We start from the raw sequence: 17,754 nt of genomic DNA, 5'->3' as shown, positions 1-17,754 counted from the left end.
CCTTTTTTGGGAGGATAATTAGTATCACCAAAGGGAAAAAAATGTGAATTGTACATCCAGAATTTCCACACTTACCCAACAATCAGATTTTTTTACCCAACAAATTGATTTTACACTGCAGCAGTCTTATCTATACTTGGACACACCCTAAAAGGGATTATAGAGCATCATACATGGTTAATGCCGAAGGTGTCTTCATTGTCATTAGTAGTGATAGTGAAATAGGTGGTCTTTTTTTAAGACTTAAAAATGCCATGACATCAGAATTACACCTGCAATAGGATGTAGTCTTTTTAGAACAATACATATGGAAGCATATGGTACCTAGAAGTTTAAGGTGGGATATTCACCTTCAACAGGGAGATCCCGATTTGGAGTCCTGGTTCAAATACTTTAATGAAGCAGGCACTAAATTTCTCGGTTTTCACATCTCCAGAAAGAGAAACAGACTTCTGCTTTTGGGAAGAGAGATCAAAAGGAATAAAAGACAAACTTTTGACATTTAAAAATTCAACCAAATACAATTCCCTTTCCTCTAATCTCCAATCCCATCTTGAAAAAGAGGATAGAGACTAGGGATGAGCTTGATGTTCACGTGGAACATGAACGAACATTATGGGGTGTTTGTGAGAAATTCGAGCGACCACTTAATGCCCCATAATGCACTGCGAGATCACATTGCATTGCTGTATGATGATTGGCCAAAGGATGCACCTGACCTGCATGCTTTGGCCAGTCCCGGCGCCCTCTGCTAAAAGAGCCATAATTGGCCAAAGGCAGGGTGCCACTGGTAAATCATGGCTCAGGGGGACTAAGTCCACCCCCACACTATATAAGGCGGTTTACACGGCGGCCCTCTGTAGTGTTGATTTAGCATAAAATGTGGAAAATTTCAAGGAGTATGAATACTTTTTCAAGGCACTGTAAAGTACTGGTGGGTCCACAATGAACAGCAATATGTAAAACAAGAGTTACAGAGGTATAAAGTCCATACCTCAGTGTAGCGATACAGGGCCAGTATCTGGGCTATGTTAACTGTGGTTACAGAGTTTTGGTCTCCAATAAAACCAGCTAAATTGTCACTTTTCCTACAAGAATAATTTGGCACCGTCTTTCCGGGCCCAGATAAGATCTGTAAGACACTTTTCACAGCTTTCCTACTGTCAGCACATGAATCGTACATATCATATCCCAGACAAATATTAGGTAAAATTGTCGGGTCTTTATTAATTTTATCAATGGCAAAGTGGATAGTCAGGAAATATCGGTAATATGGAGGCATTGGCCTAGGGGGAAAAAAACATAATGTTGATTAGTTATATGTTTATTGCACAATATGACAAATAATACCGTTTTATGAAATGTAATTTAAATCTCACGGAGAGTCAATGGAGCAATAAAATAAATGAAAATGTTCTTACATTCTAAGTCTGAGCACATACAAAGTAAGCCATGTTAACTGAAAGACTGGAATAAGAGTGATTTCCCTAGCACCGATTAGACATGATTTGATTTATCTCTGCGTTTTTAGTGATTTTAGTGTAGGATTTGCAGATGACTGCGTTCCCCACTCCTACACAGCCAGGCGGATTTTCCAACTTTAATTCAGAGAAAAAGAACATTCTTTGAGTTTGGTTTTTATGTTTTATTAAGAGGTAATAACTTGGATGGGTAAAGCTGCGTAAACACGGGCGGACTGTCTGGCCAACTTAGTCCGTCAGACAATCCGACGGACAGTCTGTCATACTTTGGAATGAACGGACTTGACCACACACACCACTTTTTGAGCGGACTAATACGGCGTACTAAGTCCGCCATACTATCTGTCCTACTTTTGAAATGAACGGACTCGCCCACACACGTGGAGGAAAGTCCGCTCATTTCGAGCGCGTCTCCAGGTAGGCGGGGCCCGCGAAGGAGACGTCGCTGACCCCGCCGCCTGAAATGGACTTAAAGGGGAACCCCAACGCCAAAAAAAATCGGCGTGGGGGTCCCCCCAAGTCCACAACAGACCCTTGTCCGAGCACGCTACCCGGCCGGCCAGGAAAGGGGGGCGAGCGATCGCCCCCCCTCCTGAGCCGTACCAGGCCGCGTGCCCTCAACATGGGGGGGTGCCTTGGGGAAGGGGGGGCCGCGCGGCCCCCCCACCCCAAAGCACCTTGCCCCCTTGTTGATGAGGACAAGGGCCTCTTCCCGACAACCCTGGCCGTTGGTTGTCGGGGTCTGCGGACGGGGGGCTTATCGGAATCCGGGAGCCCCCTTTAATAAGGGGGCCCCCGGATACCGGCCCCCCACCCTATGTGAATGAGTATGGGGTACAATGTACCCCTACCCATTCACCTGTAAAATAAAAGTACAAAAAAAAACACAACACACGAGATAAAATACTTTATTGCACAGCTCCGGGGGTCTTCCGTCTTCGGGGGTCTTCTCGCCGGACTCCTCCACTATCTTCTTGTAGCTCTTTTGCTAGCGGAGGAGTCCGGCTTTCTTCCTCGCCGCCGGCCGCTTCTCCCGGCTTCGGGGGTCTTGTCCCCCTCTTCGGTTCTTCTGCTGGGCCACCGCGCCTTCTTATAGCTCTTTTACAGGCGGTGGCCCGGTCTTCTGTCGCCGCCGCCTTTCGTTCTTCTTCTTCTTCTTCTTCTTCTTCTTCTTCTTCTTCTTCTCCAGGAGATGTTGCCTCGACGATCTCTCCGGCCGGAATGCCAGGGACGCACTGCGCGGCCACTTATATAGGGACAATGGGGCGGTGTCACATGGCTTTATGTCACATGGGTTGATGTCACATGGGGACTATGACATCGTAAGGGGGCGGGGTCACCATGTGACACCAACCCATGTGACATAAAGCCATGTGACACCGCCCCTTGTCCCTATATAAGTGGCCGCGCAGTGCGTCCCTGGCATTCCGGCCTGAGAGATCGTCGAGGCAACATCTCCTGGAGAAGAAGAAGAACGGAAGGCTGTGGCGGCGGCGGCGACAGAAGACCGGGCCACCGCCTGTAAAAGAGCTATAAGGCGCGGTGGCCCGGCAGAAGAACCGAAGAGGGGGACAAGACCCCCGAAGTCGGGAGAAGAGGCCGGCGGCGAGGAAGAAAGCCAGACTCCTCCGCTAGCAAAAGAGCTACAAGAAGATAGCGGAGGAGTCTGGCGAGAAGACCCCCGAAGACGGAAGACCCCCGGAGCTGTGCAATAAAGTATTTTATCTCGTGTGTTGTGTTTTTTTTTTGTACTTTTATTTTACAGGTGAATGGGTAGGGGTACATTGTACCCCATACTCATTCACATAGGGTGGGGGGCCGGTATCCGGGGGCCCCCCCACCCGCAGACCCCGACAACCAACGGCCAGGGTTGTCGGGAAGAGGCCCTTGTCCTCATCAACATGGGGACAAGGTGCTTTGGGGTGGGGGGGCCGCGCGGCCCCCCCTTCCCCAAGGCACCCCCCATGTTGAGGGCACGTGGCCTGGTACGGCTCAGGAGGGGGGGTGCTTGCTCGCTCCCCTTTCCTGGCCGGCCGGGTAGCGTGCTCGGACAAGGGTCTGTTGTGGACTTGGGGGGGACCCCCACGCCGATTTTTTTCGGCGTTGGGGTTCCCCTTTAAGTCCATACCAGGCGGCGGGGCCAGCGACGTCTCCTTCGCGGGCCCCGCCTACCTGGATACCCGCTCGAAATGAGCGGACTTTTCTCCGGGCGGGAAAAGTCCGCTCATTTCAAAAGTACGGCGGACTGGCACACACACGGGCGGATTGTCCGCCGAAATGCGAGTACGATGGACAGTATTACGGAAATTCCGAAATACTTAGTCCGCCAGACTGCACGCTGAAAAAGTCCGCTGAAGCCCACACACGAGCGGACTGTCCGCTGAAATGTGTTTCGGCGGACTAAGTAGGCCAGACAGTCCGCCCGCGTGTACGCGGCTTAATATGAGTTATGGGTTGCCCATCTTGATAGCAACAAACTCAGGGATAACTTCCTATCTATGTACAACTTCTGATTTGTTTCTTCACTCCATATCACTGACAATATTTAAATGGAAAGCTGAAACAGTCCCTTACAGACTAGAAACTCTCAGTCCCTTTTGAAGTAGCACAAAGTGTTATGAACAGCATCCTAGGGTACCTCCAACTCCCTTGTAGACACTTACCCCAGCTCTACCCACAGCAGGAAATGCCAGCTCTCATGGCTGCTTTTTCACCAGTCTACCCGACTGACTCTAGAGATCTCCTAGGGAATGTTTAGGGATGATTTAAGCACACCGCTATCTTCCAGAGAGATCTGCTACGTGTGGCAGCCACTCCCCTTGTAAGTCATTGACCATGCTGTAGTACTCACACTGTCCTCCTTGCCTCTCAGGAAAGATACCTTCCAAACTGCTTCTGTTGTAGGACCCTTCCAGGCAAGCACCTGACCCCCATCCCAAGGCAGAACACCCCCCCCCCAGACTAGTGGATTCACCTACGGACAGTCCCCTCAGCACTCCATTTCCATATTCCACCGACTCCCCTACCAGCATTAGTCATCCATACTTAAGGGCTGGCCGGACCCCCCCTGCCAGGCCCACCACCAGGGGATTGGCCAAGCTCCACTGAGTATGCAGGACAACCTTCCTAGTCTCTGCCCTCTAGTTTCTAGAATGTTCTCCAGAACTTTGCAGAACCAGGGGGAGGCACCAGAGACTTGCCTGCATAAGTCACCCAGCTTTGACCGGAAGTAAACCTATGACCTAATTTAAGACTCACAGGGTAAGCATAAATTTTCCTACACTATCACTAGTAGCACACCAGAGGTGTTACATTAGTTTACACATTGTAGGACAGTTTTGACCCATAGATTTTGCAAGCAAGCACCTGATTTGTTCAAATGCCAAACCGAATCAACATTTTTCACAATCTCATCAGAGAATTAAAAAATAAACAAAACAAAAAGGACAGATGTACAAAAAACATCCAATAGATTGGCAGAAAAAGACAGGGGACATCTCTTTGTGGGTAGGATATTGCCCTCCTGGTACATGAAGGGTGTGAATAAGGTTCAGGTGAGCAGAATTTTCACAATTAAACTAATATCAATAACTTGGGTACAGGCATATATTATTTAGTCTGTGTGAAAGTTAAAGAGTCAACAAGTTATGCTTTATACAGTATATGTGAAACATATCAACCCTGATGTTATGGCTGCCTATATAATTTCTTGAGGCACTAAAATGCCAGGACACTGAGGGCAGTAATAACAACCCCAAAGTAACCCATTTTTAGAAAGTAGTAGTCAAAGTTATTTAGTAGAAGGATTATTTAGTAGATGTATTGTGAGTTTTTTGAAGTTGTAATTTTTTGCCACAATTTTTTGGGGAAATGAGGAATGTAAATAAAGTTGATTTTATAAATTTACAATGTTGTAATTTTAACAAGTTATTTCTACAAATATCATGGGCATACAATTACACTTCAAAATACATTACATAGTTACATATAGTAGGCAAGGTTGAATAAAAAGACACAAGTCCATCAAGTCCAACCTATGTGTTTATGATTTTATGTCAGTATTACATTGTATATCCATGTCTGTTGTGGTCTTGGTCATGTTTTAACTACTTAGGTGCATAGAGGGGCCTAACAACCAAGGGCTTTCAAGGAGTATAACACATACTGTATGTTAGACTCTTTTGCCCAAAGTTTTATACAAAGTTGAAAATGAAGATACTTCTAGCACACAGCATAGACATACTTAGAATCCCACCCCAAAACATATTCTGCTACTACTCTTGAGTATAGGGATTCAACATATTTTAAACTTTTTAGGAGCCTAGCTGTACAGAGTGGCCCAAAATCAAAAGAGCACTTTTAGGCTTGCAAGAGGTATAAATTATGCATCTAGTCTGGCACTACATGTCGGTGGCATTACAAGTGATGGGCTTCCCAAATCACCTAATTCAAATGATACTTACATTATACTCCTCCCCCGGCAAGCATTATGCCACGTACACACAACCGGACTTTTTGCCAGCAAAGGTCCGACAGAATGAATCCGTCGGACAATTCAATTGTGTGTGGGCTCCATCGGACCACTGCTGTCCAAAAATCTGACGGACTTTAGAAATAGAACATGTTTTAAATTTTCCCGCCAGAACTCCGCCGGACCCAGTTCCTAGCAGGAAACACGTTTGTCTGTATGCTGGTCCGACGGACTAAATAGAATGCAAGGGCAGCTGCAGCACCTGCCACGAGAATGTTACCAGCGCGATCCTATCAGGCTGGTTCTCGGCTGCAGGGTCCTTTACATCTCATGCTCTCTGCAATAGGAAAAACACATTTTCCTATTGTAGCAAGCGTGAGGGAGAGGCAACAATGTCCCTTAGGTCTGTTATGGATTTTAAGGGGAACCCCCTATGCCGAAAAAACAGCGTGGGGTCCCCCCAAAATCCATACCAGACCTCTATCTGAGCACACAGCCTGGCTGGTCAGGAAAGGGGGTGGGGATGAGTGAGCACCCCCCTTGAACCGTACAAGGCTGCATGCCCTCAACATGGGGGGGTGGGTGCTTTGGGGAAGGGGGCGCGCTGCGTGCCCTCCACCCCAAAGCACCTTGTCCCCATGTTGATGATGACAAGGGCCTCTTCCCAACAACCCTGGCCATTGTTTGTTGGGGTCTGCAGGCAGGGGCTTATTGGAATCCAGGAGCCCCCTTTAGTAAGTGGGCCCCCAGATCCCGGCCCCCCACCCTATGTGAATAAGAATGGGGTACATCGTACCCCTACCCATTCACCTGGGGGAAAGACAGTCAATAAAAAAAACACACTAGACAGGTTTTTAAAGTAGTTTAATAGGCATCTTCGGGGGTCTCTTAAATCTTTGAGGGTCTCTTCTGACTCCTTCTTTCTCTCTGGCCTCTTCTTCAGCTCTTCGACCTTCTCTCCCAGCCTCCAGTTCTTCTCCTGCTCTCCAGCCTCTTCTCCCGCTCTCTGATTCTTCTCCTGGGCTCCTCCGCTACCTTCTGCTCTTTTGCCACTCTTTTGCTAGCGGTGGCCCGTTTTCTTCTTCCCTCTTTGATTCTTCCAAAGTTGACACAACGCTCTCTCCCGCTGTAATGCTGTGTACATGGAGAGCAACGACATACATAGGCATGGGGCGGGGTCTCCGGGTGATGTCACCCAGTGACCCCGTCCCTTATGACGTCACAGTCACAGCATTCCCCAGGAGAGAGCTTCATGTCAACATCGGAACAAGTGAAGAGGGAAGAAGACGACGGAAGAGACCGGGCCACTGCTAGCAAAAGAGCGGCAAAAGAGCAGAAGATAGCGGAGGAGCCCGGGAAAAGAATTGGGGAGTAGGAGAAGAGGCCAGAGAGTGGGAGAAGAACCGGAGACCGGGAGAGAAGGCCGGAGAGTGGGAGAAGAGGCCCGAGAGAGTGGAGGAGTTGGAAAAGACCCCCTGAGCTGCCTAATAAACTACTTTAAAAACCTGTCTAGTGTGTTTTTTTATTGACTTTATTTCACCCAGGTGAATGGTTAGGGGTGCGATACTTATTCATATATGGTGGGGGCCGGGATCTTGGGGCCCTCTTATTAAAGGGGGCTCCTGGACTCCAATAAGCCCCCCGCCCGCAGACTCCGACAACCATTGGCCAGGGTTGTCAGGAAGAGTCCCTTGCCCTTGTCCTCATCAACATGGGGACAAGGTTCTTTGGGGTGGGAGGGCCTACAGGGCTCCCCCCTTCCCCAAAACACCCACCTCCTGTGTTGAGGGCATGCAGCACACCCCCTTTCCTAACCAGCCAGGCTGCATGCTCAGATAAGGGTCTGGTATGGATTTTGGGGGGACCCCACACCGTTTCTTCGGCATAGGGGTTCCTCTTAAAATCCATACCAGGCGACGGGGCTCGCAAGGTGTCAATCTTGCCGATAAAAGCTGCGAGATTGACTTCCTTTGCTAGTCCCGTCGTATAAAATAGCAGCCTATGCTGACGACATTCTGCTTTTTTATCTCCGATCCCATTACCGCAATTCCCAACCTCCTTAAAGACTTTTTGCTTTTCAAAAATCTGTTGAATCTCCAAATTAACTTTACAAAGTCGAATGTTACACTTCCAGCATCCTTAGTGACTCTATGCCAAACCAACGTCCCCTTCGGCTGGGAACCACATGCATTCACATATTTGGGTACCCAAATCCCTACTAAATTGTCTGAACTATACAAATTGAACTTTTTACCCATTCTGCAGACCATTCAGGGAGATCTTCATAAGTGGCATACAGGTCCTTTTACGTGGTTCGGGAGAATCGCCATTTTAAAAATGAATGTGCTCCCCAGACTCCTCTATTTTAGGCCATTCCCATCAGACTCCTCATCATCACATCTTTCAAGACTAAGCTGGGAAAGAATGGTGCTCCCAAAATTGAAAAGGGGACTAGGCCTCCCAGATCTCCAAAAATGCCACTGGGCATGCCACCTCACCAGAATTGTTGACTGGCACATACATAGAAACAGCAAAGACTGGATTCAACTTGAAAACTCCTTTGCAAAGATACCAGTCTCTCACTTGCCATGGATCAACCATAAATCTACCCCTAAAGAATACAATACTCACCCGCTCATAAGACCCACTGAATTTTAGATCTGCTGGCAAAATTCTTAGGCTAAACCCCTCACCCGGTGCCTTGACCCCCACTAGATCTAAACCCAGACTTCTCCCCGGGGGGCATATTCCTACACAACCCAGATGACTTGTCTCCTGACCCCCCAATCAGGGCTCAACAATTCTTCCAGAATGGTGAACGCCTGTCCTATAAAGCAATTTCCTATACATTCCCTGACCGCCACATCCCCTTTTTCAAATTTCTACAACTGAGGCATTTCTTCCTTACTACCACACCTAATGCTCAATGGCGCCATGACCACACCCCCTTCAAGGCCCTGTGCAGCAACATAGAGCCCCAAAGACACTCAATCTCTGCAATGTATGTGCTCCTGTTTCAAGAATACAACCCCAAAGAAGATAAAATTATCCAACAATGGGAAAATGACCTGAATCTGGACATTCTTGAGAAAAAACACCTCATTAATGCAGCCAACCAGTGTGTATCTATCCACTGGAGGAGTACCAATCCTCCTACAATATCAGAATGGGTCCATAGAGTAGACAAAATAGCCGAAATGGAAAACCTTATACACCAGGCCAAGAAGAAGGTACAGAAAAACCTGGGCATGTTGGAATCACTATAGAGAGTCCACAGATGCTAAAGATATGATCACTAATGCCTCAATGCCTACTTAAGGGTGAACATCTTCAAATTCATCTAATACACCACAGATCCCTACTGATTCTGCCATCGTTAGCCCCCCTCCCATACCCATCCCCCCTTCACAATCTGATTGACCTAACGTTCACACCAGGACCTCATCCCACGGTGCTATGCACTATTTTATATACACCAAGAGTCTTAAAAGACCTCTAGAGAACATGGAGGACCCACATATCGCCAGCGGACACTTGAGAGTGAGCTCACCTCCACTTCACAATGAACCAAATAAGTCTAGTGCACAAGCATATACACTCATAGCCCCCACCCACTCACAGTGTGAACCCGCTAGGGGCAAATGGGTATAGAGGTGGCATACCTTGGTTTATATATACATTTTTCTTAGAGCGCCACTCGCATACCTAACCTACCTCCCTAGCACAGAGAGGTAGAGAATGCTACTCGAATTTTGCCACACACGATAAAATACCCACTTATGAGAGTGAGATTCGATTGGTGCCAACATACAGGTTTCTGTATAAAACCTTTCTTTGAAAGACAATCTGAAGCTGAATGCCTTTTTCTAGGATATGATATATGCTATAATTTGTATGTTACCGTTCATCTTTTGTAACATTTCTTGTGATTTCTGTAAACTTAAAAACTTAAATAAAAATTTCATGGAAAAGAAAAAAATGATGCATCTAAATTCCTGACAACCTATCGCATTTTGAAGGCCCTGAAGCATTAGGAAAGTCAAAATACCCACAAGATTACAATATATTTTTCAAAACAAACACGCAAACTTATTTTTTGAGAGCTATAGTGATTATTTTAAAGAATTCATTTTTCTACCACAAGCTTTTGTAAAATGCAGGAAAAAAAAAAATGTATTTTTTTGCATTGTAAAATGCAGAACAAAAAATGAATTTTTTTTTTTTTTACTCAAAGTTATAAAATAATAAGATATTATACTAAACAGCATAGGAATACTTGAGGAATTACACCTCAAAACACATTCTGCTACTTTCTCAGTATGGAAATACCACATGTGTGAGACTTTTTCTCAGCCTAGCCACATAGAGAGGCCCAAAATTCAAGGAACACCTTTAGGCTTTCAAGGGGCATAAATTAAGTATCTAATTTCCAGACTTTTTTGGAAGCCCTGGACCAGGACAGCGAAAAAAAGAAAATGACAACATATTTTAGAGAGAATACCCCCAAAGTATATTTAAGAGGAATGAGCAGTCTTTTGAAGATTTCATGTTTTTGAAAAATGTGGGAAGAAAATGAAAATTGATTTTTTACAAAAAGTTGGCAATTTAATAAGACTTTTTTTCACTCACAGCTAGGGATGAGCCGAACACCCCCCGGTTCGGTTCGCACCAGAACTTTCGAACGGACCCCAAATTCGAACGAACGTTAGAACCCCATTGAAGTCTATGGGACTCGAACGTTAGAAATGAAAAGTGCTAATTTTAACGGCTAATATGCAAGATGCTGTCCTAAAAAGGGTTTGGGGACCTGGCTCCTGCCCCAGGGGACATGGATCAATGCCTAAAATGTTTTTAAAAATGGCCGTTTTGGCGGGAGCACTGATTTTAATGACGATTAAAGTGAAAAAAAAAGTGAAATATTCCTTTAAATATGGTGCCTGGGGGGTGTCTGTAGTATGCCTGTGAAGTGCCACGTGTTTCCCGTGTTTAGAACAGTCCCTGCACAAAATGACATTAAACGGAAATAACACCATTTAAAACTGCTTGCGGTTTTAATGTTATATCTGGTTCCTGCAATATGGTTGAAAATCATTGAGAAAAATGGCATGGGTAGCCCTCCCTGCCCATTACCAGCCTATTTGGGTCTTGTACGCATATTAAGGGGAACCCTGTACCCATATTAAAAAAAGGAAATGTGTGTGGCCCCCAGGCCCTATATACTCAGAACAGCAGTATACAGGCGGTGCAAAAACAAGACAGGGACTGTGTAGGTTTGTTGTGTTAAGTTGAATCTGTTTGTAGTTTTCAACTGGTACATTTTTAAAGTGTAGCTCCAGTCAAAAAAACTATTTTTAAGCTTTTTGGAAAACATAGGGAAGGGTTATCACCCCTGTATAATTTGTTTTGTCGTCCATCTTTTTTCATCTCACTTACTGTTGTCTCCTTCCGTTTGCAAGTAGGAGATGTTTGTAAATTGGTTGTTTGAAAGTAGGGGCCTGCCCTATATGCTCTGCAGAAATGGCGGAACAAGGTGTTGGTTTTGCCACAACATTGTAAGCCCTCAAAGTGACTCTTGGTGGGCGCTGGAGCGCCCTGCTGTGAACGATTATATCAAGAATTGTAATTACATGCCATTGTTGAACAGTGGTAGAAAAATGTACCTTTGGTGGTTGTGGTGCTGGTGCCACAACACTATAAGTCCTCACCGTTACTCTGGGTGGGCACAGGAAGGGGCCCTCCTGTGAAATATTATATCAAGAATTGTAATTACATGTCCCTGTTAAACAGGGGCAGAAAAATTTGGCCTTAGGCACTGCTGCTGGTGCCACCACACTGCAACCTCTGCCATATACTCTAGTTTTATTGCAGGAATTAGCCCTGCTGCAAAGCATTGCATCAAAAATTGTACTTAAACGCCCCTGTTAAACAGGGGCAGAAAAATTGGGCCTTAGGCACTGGTGCTGGTGCCACCACACTGCAACCTCTGCCATATACTCTAGTTTTATTGCAGGAATTAGCCCTGCTGCAAAGCATTGCATCAAAAATTGTAATTAAACGCCCCTGTTAAACAGGGGCAGAAAAATTGGGCCTTAGGCACTGGTGCTGGTGCCACCACACTGCAACCTCTGCCATATACTCTAGTTTTATTGCAGGAATTAGCCCTGCTGCAAAGCATTGCATCAAAAATTGTAATTAAATGCCCCTGTTAAACAGGGGCAGAATAATTGGGCCTTAGGCACTGGTGCTGGTGCCACCACACTGCAACCTCTGCCATATACTCTAGTTTTATTGCAGGAATTAGCCCTGCTGCAAAGCATTGCATCAAAAATTGTACTTAAACGCTCCTGTTAAACAGGGGCAGAAAAATTGGGCCTTAGGCACTGGTGCTGGTGCCACCACACTGCAACCTCTGCCATATACTCTAGTTTTATTGCAGGAATTAGCCCTGCTGCAAAGCATTGCATCAAAAATTGTAATTAAACGCCCCTGTTAAACAGGGGCAGAAAAATTGGGCCTTAGGCACTGGTGCTGGTGCCACCACACTGCAACCTCTGCCATATACTCTAGTTTTATTGCAGGAATTAGCCCTGCTGCAAAGCATTGCATCAAAAATTGTACTTAAACGCCCCTGTTAAACAGGGGCAGAAAAATTGGGCCTTAGGCACTGGTGCTGGTGCCACCACACTGCAACCTCTTCCATATACTCTAGTTTTATTGCAGGAATTAGCCCTGCTGCAAAGCATTGCATCAAAAATTGTACTTAAACGCCCCTGTTAAACAGGGGCAGAACAATTGAGCCTTAGGCACTGGTGCTGGTGCCACCACACTGCAACCTCTGCCATATACTCTAGTTTTATTGCAGGAATTAGCCCTGCTGCAAAGCATTGCATCAAAAATTGTACTTAAACGCCCCTGTTAAACAGGGGCAGAAAAATTGGGCCTTAGGCACTGCTGCTGGTGCCACCACACTGCAACCTCTGCCATATACTCTAGTTTTAATGCAGGAATTAGCCCTGCTGCAAAGCATTGCATCAAAAATTGTAATTAAACGCCCCTGTTAAACAGGGGCAGAAAAATTGGGCTGATGGCATCAACCAGAACCAGAAATGTTCTTCCAACATATCAGCGGAGGAGGAAGAGGATAGACAATCAACATAACAGGACAGTCACTCAGCATCAGCATAGGCAGTCTTGAAGGGATGTGATATTTAAAAAAAAATTATTCGGTTACATCAGCTTCAGGTGCTTGGTAGCTGTGGGTGATCCAAGACTGATTCATCTTGATGAAGGTCAGTCGATCAACTGATTCGGTGGACAGGCGCACCCTGTGAGCGGTAACAAAGCCACCAGCAGCACTGAAGGTGCGTTCCAAAAGAACGCTGGATGCAGGACAGACCAGTAGCTCAATTGCATACTGTGCAAGCTCTGGCCAGTGATCCATCCTCAAGACCCAGTAAGCCAGAGGATTTTCGGTGGGAAAGGTGTCCAAGTCTGACCTTGCCCCTAGGTATTCCTGCACCATGTAAATCAGACGCTGGCGATGGGTGCTGGAACCGATCATACCTTGGGGCTGCGGACTAAAAAATTGTCTGAAAGCATCAGTCAGACGGCCACCTTCTCCACCGCTCCTTCTGACCGATGCCTCAGCAACACGTTGTCCAGGACCAGGAGTTTGTAACCTCCCAGTCTCTGGGAACGCGTTGCACAGACCTTTCTGCAAGCCCTCCCGGAGATGTCTCATCCTCTGCTCCCTCTGCGATGGCAAGATAAGTTCGGCAACATTACCCTTGTACCGTGGATCAAGGAGAGTGGCCAGCCAGTAATGGTCCCTCTCCTTGATCCGAAGAATACGAGGATCCTTCCGCAGGCTTTGCAGGATCAGGGAGGCCATGCAGCGTAGGTTAGCTGAGGCATTCGGTCCGGAGTCCTCTGGGTCACTAAGGACAACATGATCCGCAGCTACCTCCTCCCAGCCACGTACAAGTCCACGTGTTTCTTGGGACTGTAAATCATCCCTACAAGACTGCTGCTTCTGCTGCTGATGCTGATGCTGAGTGCCAGCCTCCACCTCCATGCTGACACAATCATCCTCCTCCTCCTCTTCCTCCTCCTCATCCTCTTCCTGTGTGATGGGTGGCACAGCAGGAACACTGTCTGGATAAAGGGGGCCTTGAGAGGCAAGGAAGTCCTCCTCTTCCTGCCTCTGTTCTGCCTCAAGTGCCCTGTCCATTATTCCACGCAGCGTATGCTCCAAGAGGTGGACAAGAGGTACAGTGTCACTGATGCATGCACTGTCACTGCTCACCATCCTTGTGGCCTCCTCAAATGGTGACAGGACAGTGCATGCATCCCTGATCATGCCCCACTGGCGTGGTGAGAAAAAACCAAGCTCCCCTGACCCTGTCCTGGTGCCGTAGTCGCACAGGTACTCATTGATGGCCCTCTGCTGCGTGTGCAGCCGCTGCAGCATGGCCAATGTTGAGTTCCATCTGGTGGGCATGTCACATATAAGGCGGTTCTTGGGCAGGTTCAACTCCTTTTGGAGCTCAGCCAGCCGAGCACAGGCATTAAATGATCGGCGGAAATGCACACAGACTTTCCTGGCCTGCTTCAGGACATCCTGTAAGCCGGGGTACCTGCCCAAGAACCGCTGCACCACCAGGTTAAGGACGTGAGCTACACAGGGCACATGGGTCAGTTGTCCCTGTCGGAGGGCGGAGAGGAGGTTGGTGCCATTGTCGCAAACCACCATTCCTGGCTTAAGCTGGCGTGGCGTCAACCACCTCTCGGCCTGCCCCTGCAGAGCTGACAAAACATCCGCCCCAGTGTGGCTCCTGTCCCCCAAACAAACCAGCGCAAGCACGGCATGGCATCGTTTTGCCTGCGTACTTGCGTAGCCCCTGGAACGCCTACGGAGCAGCACTGGTTCTGAGGACAGAGCACTGGAAGAGGCCATGGAGGAAGAAGAAGAGGAGGGGGTGGAGGAGAGAGGTGTGTCACAACCAATAGTAGCATTTTGGAGGCGTGGTGGCGGAACAACCTCCAACACTACTGCACCTTGTCCTGCATCCTTCCCAGCTGCCAGAAGAGTGACCCAATGGGCCGTGAAAGACAGGTAACGTCCCTGTCCATGCCTGCTGGACCATGAGTCAGCGGTAATATGCACCTTTCCGCTGACCGCCCTGTCCAGCGAGGCAAGGACATTGCCTTCCACATGCCGGTAGAGAGCCGGAATCGCCTTCCATGAGAAAAAGTGGCGTTTGGGGACCTGCCACTGAGGAACCGCACATTGTACAAACTCACGGAAGGGGGCCGAGTCTACCAACTGAAAAGGCAGCAGTTGAAGTGCTAGCAATTTAGCCAAGCTAGCATTCAACCGCTGGACATGTGGATGGCTGGGAGTGAACTTCTTCCGCCGGTCCAGCAGCTGGGGCAGGGACATTTGCCCGCTATAATCAGACGTGGGTGTACCGCTAGCAGAGTTCCCGGAAGCACTTGGCTGTGACACACCTAATTCTACACCTTCATTCCTCTCAGAGCAGGTTTCAGAGAGGACTGAAGGTCTAGTGGGGTTGGAGATGCCAGCTGATGAGGAGCAAGGAGAGGTCCGCTTTGTTCTTTGGTGTGGGTCTTTGAGGTACGCTTGCCAACGAGCTGCATGGCAGGTCAACATATGTCTGGTCAAGCATGTGGTGCCCAAGCGGCTGATGTTTTGGCCACGTGAGATACGCTTGAGACATATGTTGCAAATAACAGCGGTGCGATCTGATGCACTCGTCTCAAAAAAGGCCCACACCAAAGAACTTTTAGAATAACGCACAGAGGCAGCGCTCTACACAGGCGGAGCTCTGCGGTGTGATTCAGTCGGTGTGCTGCCCCTAAGCTGGCCCCCGGAGGGCATCCTGCCTCGTTGGACATGTGCATCCTCCTCCTCCCTCCTTCCAGGCACCCACGTGGAGTCAGTGCCCTCATCATCCCCTCCCTCTTCATCGCTGTAGCAAACCTGGCAGTATGCTGCAGCTTGTGGAACATGACTGCCAGATTGCTGTCCTTCTTGAGCATCCCCTCTCTCTGCGCTCACGCTACTGCCTTCCTCTAGCTGAGTGTCATCATCAGAGCCCACAAAACACTGGGCATCCTCCTGGAGCATGTACCCAACACTGTGCTCAAAGAGTTCAGGAGACTCCTCAGGAGGACGTGGTGGGTCTAGGGAAGGAGTCACTGATGATGACATTGAGAGGAGGGAAGACGATGCGTTGGCAGCTGCTTTGCTACTACCCTGAGACTGGGTGAGAGAGGATGAGGAGGATGAAGAGGGCTTGGTCATCCACTCTACCAAGTCGTTGGCATGTTGCGGTTCAACATGTCCAGCTGCCGAAAAGAAGGACAAGCGTGTCCCATGGCCATGTGCTGATGACAATGCACCGCGTCCACGACCAGCACTGTTGTCTCTAGACACAGAGCCTGCTTGCCCTCTTTTATCGCCTCGCGCCTGTCTGCCTCTCCTTGCTGGCCTTCCAGACATGGTAATGGCCTGAAGGGAGTTGGGTAAAAAAGCAGTTGGGTAGTGTATATTGTGCTAGAGGCACACAACACCCACTAACTCCTGCAGATGCCTTTATTATAGAACACCAGAGATAAAGGGGTATATACAGATGTATACTGTGCTGTGCTGGAGGCACACACAACTTCCAATAACTCCTGCAGATGGCAAGTGGGCTCAAATAGAGAACAGCTATGTAGGTGGATATAGCGGTATGTACTGGGTACAGAGCACGCAGACAGCACGCACTATCTCCTAACACTACTGACTGCAAGCTCTATTATAAAAGATATATCACTAGCTATATAGGTGAGGTGAATATAGCGGTGTATACTGCGGTCAGGGCACGCAGACAATAACCACTACACAACAGCAAGATCAAAAATCGGCCGAAAACGATCGGTGTGTACTGTGTTGAAGGTACACAGAACACCCACTGCTTCAGACGCCAACACACTACACGAGGCCGCCGCGCTGGCGGCCTTATATAGTGTGGGGCGTGCACTACACAGCCTGAGCTATGATTGGCCACAGGCATCCTGCCTGTGGCCAATCATGGCTCTCCTCGCTGCTGGCGCTGCGATTGGCCAAGCATGCGGGGTCACAGTGCATGCTTGGCCAATCATGAGCCAGCAATGCACTGCGCCATCGCAGTGCATTGTGGGCCGTGAGCGCCACACGAATTTGACGCGAACGGACCAAAATGTTCAGACTTCGCCGAACGGACGAACAGCCAATGTTCGAGTCGAACGTGCGTTCGACTTGAACACGAAGCTCATCCCTACTCACAGCCTAGGCATAGATTTTCACCCCAAAATGCATTCTACAACTCCTTGCAAGTATGAGGATACCACATTAGTGAGACTTTTTTAATGTTTGGTCTTATTATGTACCAGGCATTATATCTCGTGTATCACAAAAATCAACCAATTTTATCAAAAGCAGTGTGCTCTAATGGTCACCTCTGTATCAGTAGTCAGGCAATATAGCTTAGTGTATTGTCACCTATAGTAGTCAACATTCTTATAAGCCAAGCAAGCCTAGCCTACTGGTACATGGCTGCCACTAGGAATGTCATGATTACTGGCCAGGAGGTACAAAAGGCTAAAAAGAAGAACTTAAGTGTTTCTAGGAGCAGGAGGATGTACGGTACACCCAGGAAAGAGGATTCGGGACACTGAGAAACCAAAAGGCACCACATCCCTAAAGACAAAAAAGTTTTCAAGATACAGATACGGTACACCCACCTGCATCCAGAA

The sequence above is a fragment of the Lithobates pipiens genome, unplaced genomic scaffold (assembly GCF_037356315.1).
Source record: "Lithobates pipiens isolate NorthernLeopardFrog02 unplaced genomic scaffold, aLitPip1_a1.2 Scaffold_18, whole genome shotgun sequence".
In the NCBI taxonomy this organism is placed as follows: Eukaryota; Metazoa; Chordata; class Amphibia; order Anura; family Ranidae; genus Lithobates; species Lithobates pipiens.
The sequence above is the reverse complement of the archived record's forward strand: the minus strand, read 5'-3'. Positions refer to the sequence as shown.